A 6,820-nucleotide genomic window follows, 5' to 3' on the forward strand; every position below is an offset into this window, starting at 1 on the left:
TTAGCTTTAGTATTTTCGGGTCGGTGAGAGACCGCTTTGCTTTGGATGTTCAGGCTTTGGCCAATCGAGTTCGTGAGGTTGGATGTTTCTGAGCCCAGCCGTGTGTTAGCTTGCACAGTCGCTCGTTCTTCATTATTGGAGCGTATCCGAGATCGGCAGTTTGATGATCCCCATTTATGTGTCCTTAGGGACACGGTGCAGCACGGAGGTGCCAAGTAGGTTACCATAGGTGATGATGGAGTTTTGAGATTGCAGGGCCGAGTCTGTGTGCCCAATGTGGATGGTCTTCGAGAGTTGATTTTAGAGGAGGCCCATAGCTCTCGGTACTCTATTCATCCGGGCGCCGCGAAGATGTATCAGGATTTGCGGCAGCATTATTGGTGGCGGAGAATGAAGAAGGATATCGTTGCATATGTGGCTCGGTGTTTAAATTGTCAGCATGTCAAGTACGAGCATCAGAGGCCCGATGGTTCATTTCAGAGGATTGAGCTTCCCGAGTGGAAGTGGGAGCGGATCACTATGGACTTCGTTACTGGACTCCCGCAGACTCGGAAGAAGTTCGACGCAGTATGGGTCATTGTTGATAGGCTGACCAAGTCAGCACATTTCATTCCTGTGGTAGTCTCCTATTCTTCTGAGAGGCTAGCTGAGATCTATATCCAGGAGATTGTTCGTCTTTATGGTGTGCCTGTGTCTATCATTTCGAACCGAGGTACGCAGTTTACCTCGCGTTTCTGGAGAGCAGTTCAGCGAGAGTTGGGCACACGGGTTGAGTTAAGCACGGCATTTCATCCCCAGACGGGCAGGCAGTCCGAGCGAACTATTCAGATTTTGGAGGATATGCTCCGAGCTTGTGTCATTGACTTTGGAGGCTCGTGGGATCAGTTTTTGCCCTTAGCGGAGTTTGCCTACAACAACAGCTACCAGTCGAGTATCCAGATGGCTCCTTATGAGGCCTTGTATGGTAGGCGGTGTAGGTCTCCGGTTGGATGGTTTGAGCCGGGAGAGGCTCGGTTGTTGGGTACGGATTTGGTTCAGGATGCCTTGGACAAGGTTAGGATCATTTAGGATAGGCTTCGTACAGCTCAGTCCAGGAAAAAGAGTTATGCCGACCGCAAGGTTCGAGATTTGGCTTTCATGGTCGGTGAGCGGGTATTGCTTCGAGTGTCGCCTATGAAGGGCGTGATGAGATTTGGGAAGAAGGGCAAGCTTAGCCCTATGTTCATTGGTCCGTTCGAGGTTCTTGATCAAGTTGGAGAGGTGGCTTATAGACTTGCATTGCCGCCGAGCTTATCAGCCGTGCATCCAGTGTTTTATGTGTCCATGCTTCGGAGGTATCACGGAGATCCCTCCCACGTGTTAGATTTCAGCACTGTCCAATTGGACAAGGACTTGTCTTATGAGGAGGAGCCGGTAGCTATTCTAGACCGGCAGGTTCGTCAGTTGAGATCGAAGAGTTTTCCTTCTATTCGTGTTCAGTGGAGAGGTCAGCCTCCTGAGGCATCGACCTGGGAGTCCGAGTCCGATATGCGGAGCCGTTATCCTCATCTTTTCCCCGACTCAGGTACTTCCTTCTTTTGTCCGTTCGAGGACGAACGGTTGTTTTAGAGGTGGAGAATGTGATGACCTTTTCACTTGCTTTTAAATTGAGATCTATGTTCCGAGACCTTGAAAACCTCTTTTATCTTCACCTCGATTTGCGTGCGCAGTCTGGGCGTGTAGCCGGAAAGCTGTTATGTGAAAAATCTGTGAAATATTGAAATTTTGACTTAAATGCATTTAAGTTGACTTCGGTCAACATTTTGGGTAGACGGACCCGGACCCGTGATTTGACGGTCCCGGAGGGTCCGTAGGAAAATATGGGACTTGGGCGTATGCCCGGAATCGAATTCCGAGGTCCCAAGCCCGAGAAATGAATTTTTAAAGAAAATTGTTATCTGAAATTGTTTAAAGGATTTTGAAATTAAATTTGATTAGAACATGTTGGTATCGGGCCCGTATTTTGGTTCCGGCGCCCGGTACAGGTCTTATATATGATTTAAGATGATTCTGTGAAATTTGGTGAAAAACGGATGTCATTTGACGTGATTCGAACTTAAAATGGAAAATTTGATGTTCTATGAAGTTTGAGAAAAATTCTTTGATTTTGAGGTTTAATTCGTTGTTTGAGAGGTTATTTTGGCAATTTGATCGCACGGATAAGTTCGTATGATGTTATTGAGTTAGTACGTGTGTTTGGTTTTGAGCCCCGAGGGCTCGGGTGAGTTTCGGGTAGGTTCCGGGGTGTTTAGACTTAGGAAAAACACTGCTGTTGCACCAGTTCTGGTGCAACCGCACCTGCGGTCCTTTGGCCGCAGATGCGGACACGCATGTGCGCACAGTGGGTCGCAGATGCGGTCTGGCTTTGCAGATGCGGACATTTTTCCGCAGATGTGGTTCCGCAGGAGCGGGCCTTTTCTCGCAGATGCGGCCCCAGTGGGGCCTAGCCATTTCCGCAGAAGCGCCCACTTTCCGCACGTGCGATTGCGCAGATGCGACCCACGAGCCGCAGATGCGGAAGTCGGGCAGTGAATTTTTTTTTAAAAACATAACTTCAACGATTTTCTTTCACACTTTCACAAAAAATAGAAGAACTAGGGCGATTTTCTCAAGAGATTTTATTCCCAAATCACAAGTAAGCACTCACTAACTAATTTCTTTCATTTATCTAATGTTTTTCATCAACTTTTATCAATAATCTTAGGGTTTTAATGGTAGAAAATTGGGGAATTGGGTAGAGTTAGGGCTTTTTGATTATTTGGGAATTTGACCTCGTTTTGGGGTCGGATTTCAAAACAAATAATATATTCGGGCTCGTGGGTGAATGGGTCATCGGGTTTTGGTCCGAACCTCGTGTTTTGACCAAGCGGGCCCGGGGTCAATTTTGGGTTTTTGGGAAGAATGATTAAAAAGCTATAATTGAGCATTGGAATTGGATTGTTTAGCATTTATTGATGTTATTAAGTCGATTATGTATAGATACGATTGCGTTGGAGCCAAATTCGAAAGGAAAGGCGGTATTTGAGGATTGAGTTTGCCGTGGAAGTTTGAGGTAAGTGTTCGGTCTAACCTTAGCTTGAGGGATTAGGAGTTGTGTCCTATTTGCTATTTGCTTCTTGTTTAGTACAACGTATAGGCATGGTGACGAGTATCTATATGTTGGTGTCGAGCATGACCGTGAGTCTTAAATTGCGAATTGTTATGTTCTTAAATGATACTACGAATGCTTTAATTGATGAGCCTCGATATTGAGCAAGGATTGAGTTTGTTTTTCGTGGAAAGTAATTATGATTGGGTATTGGTGTTATTTGAGATGAGTAGAAGTTGAGTTGAGATTGGATATAGCTGATTCTCCCTTGCCGGGACGTATTTATTCTTTTTACTGTTGAATCCCTTGCCGGGACAGAGTAGTTATTGATGATCCCTTGCCGAGATACTTGGTATGGTTGTTGTTGATATTATATATATATGGATCGGGTTGCACGCCGCAACAATTATATACATTGGATCAGGTTGCACGCCGCAACAATACTATATATATTGGATCGGGTTGTACGCCGCAACAATACTATGTATATTGGATCGGGTTGCACGCCGCAACAATACTATATACTGGATCGGGTTGCACGCCGCAACAGTGTTAAATGTTAGATTGGATCGGGTTGCGCGCCACAACATTTTTATTAGTGTTTGGTCGTAGATTCTGAGCTGTTCTTCCATATCTCTCTCTTTAGTTCCTGCTGAATTGACATGTTCCCCGTAGCATGTACCCCCTCCCATTTAACCTGTTATTTCTGTTATTTTCCGATGTATATTATATAACTGCACAGGTTTATCAGGAGTCTAGTCCTCGCCTCGTCACTACCTCGCCGGGGTTAGGCCAGACAGTTACCAGCACATGGGGTCGGTTGTGCTGATACTACACTCTGCACTATGTGCAAATACCGGAGCAGCATTTGGGCAGTAGCACTTGGGGAGCCAGCCTTCAGTCCAGAGATCCCGAGGTAGTCCTGCAGGCGTCCGCAGGCCCGGCGTCTCTTCTATCTACTTATATGTTCTGTTTTCATTTTTATCCGAGGCAGACTGTATCTCTTTTCTTCAGACATCTGTATGTAGTATTCATAGACAGTCCGTGAATATTGTGGCACCGGTTTCTGGGTTGAGGCACATGTTGGCATTTTCACATTTATTTTGGTATTATATTAGTCTAAGTCTTCCGCTTGATTTCATCTTCCACAATTATTTTAATGTTGATCTCCTGTTTATTTTAAGTTGTTAAAAAGGATTAAAATGAATGAATTAAGATTTCTGCATTTCGTGGCTTGCCTAGCTTCTACGAGTAGGCGCCATCACGACCCCTGTGGGTGAAAAATCCGGGTCGTGACACATAGATATAGATGCGTAATGTTGTAGTGTAACCTTAGTCAGGTCAATAAGTTTCGAACGAAAAAGTTCGAAATTCTTGTACTCAGTATAATCCAATTTCTTAGTATATCCAAGAGGACCCAACAATTCTGTCACGACCCAAAATCCACTAAGGGTCGTGGTGGCTCCGGACACCTCTGTCAGGCCAGCCAACTAGTTTATCAAATAAATTCCTCTTTTAATACTTTTGAAAATCTAAGGTTTTTCCTTCCATTTTCATAAATAAAAGTTCACTACTTGAATTCAAATTTAAATAATAACAATTAGTACAAATCCGTTGAAACCCATCCCAGAAACCCGGTGTCACAAGTACATGAGCAACTATCGATAAGGAAAGTAAAATACAACATCTGTCCGAAATACAGTGGACAGGGAATAAATAATAAAATGTTGAAAGGGACTACACTGGCTGCGGGTCGTCTCGAACTATGCAGCTCACCTAGTCCCAGAGTCGTCCGTGCTGCTACGCCCAATAGGCTGCTAGAGGTCTATATACCTGTGCAACAAAAATGCACAGAAGTGTAGTATGAGTACGTAATCAACGTGTACTCAGTGAGTATCCCGCCTAATCCCGAAGGGGTAGACACGAGATGGCCAACTCCGACACTCACTAGAGGTCAATTAGCAATATTCTATAAGTGCGAGGAAAATCATGGATTTGTATAGAAGTTCTGATTGTGAAGCCAGAAAAAACAGGGTAAAACACCTTCAACAATAAATCCAGGGCTTCTAAAGCTTGTTCTTTATTATCTTATCAGTTTATATCAAGCCACGTAGGGCCAATTCCACATTTACAATTTTCAAGTAACAGATAAACACGCGCAAATCATGCCGAGGTCGACGGCCCGCTCCAACAGGAATGTAAATTGTGCACTGCCGAGGGTCGAGCGGCACGAACCATAGATGCATCTATTCTCACCGAGGCGTTTGGCCCGTTCCATAAATAAACACATATCCTGCTCGCGGATCATCCATGCGACGCAGGCACTCATAAAATACATGCTCAATCAGTCAAATAAGAACTTATCGGGGAATATTTATTCAAATAAAACCAATTCTCCTTTAACAATTTAAGAATGAACTTTAATCCTTTTAGAAATTTACTTACTAATTCGATGTGAGTTAAACAATTCGAGCTACCAATGGGTTCACAATTAATCCACGTGCAACATGCTTTTGGGTCCTAACTACCCAGACAATAGCATAATAGTAGCTACGCACGGACTCTCGTCACCTCGTGCGTACGTAGCCCCCACAAATAGGAGCACATAACCAATTACTTCACCTATGGGGTAAATTCCCCCTCACAAGATTAGAAAGGAGACTCACCTCGCTCCGAAGACTCAAAACCGGCATTCTACATTCTTCCGAGGACTCCAATTGATGCACCACGCTCCAAAACTAGCCAATGGTTACGCAATCCATTAATATATGCTCAAATATTCATTACAACTAATTTTATAGCAATTCCTAACCTCGATTGGAAAGTTGACCAAAACGCCCTCAGGCCCACGTGCCCGGAATCCAAAACTTTTCGAAGATAAAGTTTACCCATAACCTTAGGAACTCGAATATATAATTTTCTCTTAATTCCATACTCAAAATCGTAATCATAATCCAAGATTTCTAATTTCCTAGGTTTTCAACCAAAACCCCAAATTTACACTAATCTTCATACTTAAATCCATACATAATTGATATATTTAACACAAAAGTGATGGGGATAACTTACCTTGACATTGACGACGAAAATCCCCTCCTTGAAGCTCTCCAAAATCGCCCCAAGCCATGAGAAATATGAGAGAAATGGCCAATCCCCGACTTTAAATTAACCTTCTGCCTCCATGGATTTTCGCTTCTGCGGAAATAATCCCGCTTCCGCGGTCCCGCTTTTGCGGAAAATATTCCGCTTCTACGGTCCCTGGGCTCAAGCCCATTTTCGCTTCTGTGATGAGCCAACCGCTTCTGCGGTTCCGCATCAATGGATCAAGGGCCGCTTCAGCGGTCCTGACTGCCCTCGCCCTCATCAGCTTCTGCGGCTTCTTCTTCGCTTCTGCGGTCCCATTTCCGCAGAAGCGGAAATACCAGATACCAGCTGCCTCAGCACTTCTTCAAACTCCGGATTCGATTCATTAGCCACCCGGAATCCACCCGAGGCCCACGGGACCCCAACCAATCATACCAACCAGTCCAAAAACACATTACGGACTTGCTCGAGGCCTCAAATCATAACAAACAACGCTAAAACCATGAATTACACCCCGATTCAAGCTTTATGAACTTTGAACTTTCCAACTTCTATTTCCGATGTTTAAACCTATCAAATCACGTCCGATTGACCTCAAATTTTGCACAC

This window comes from Nicotiana attenuata, unplaced genomic scaffold (genome assembly GCF_001879085.1).
Source record: "Nicotiana attenuata strain UT unplaced genomic scaffold, NIATTr2, whole genome shotgun sequence".
Classification (NCBI taxonomy): domain Eukaryota; kingdom Viridiplantae; phylum Streptophyta; class Magnoliopsida; order Solanales; family Solanaceae; genus Nicotiana; species Nicotiana attenuata.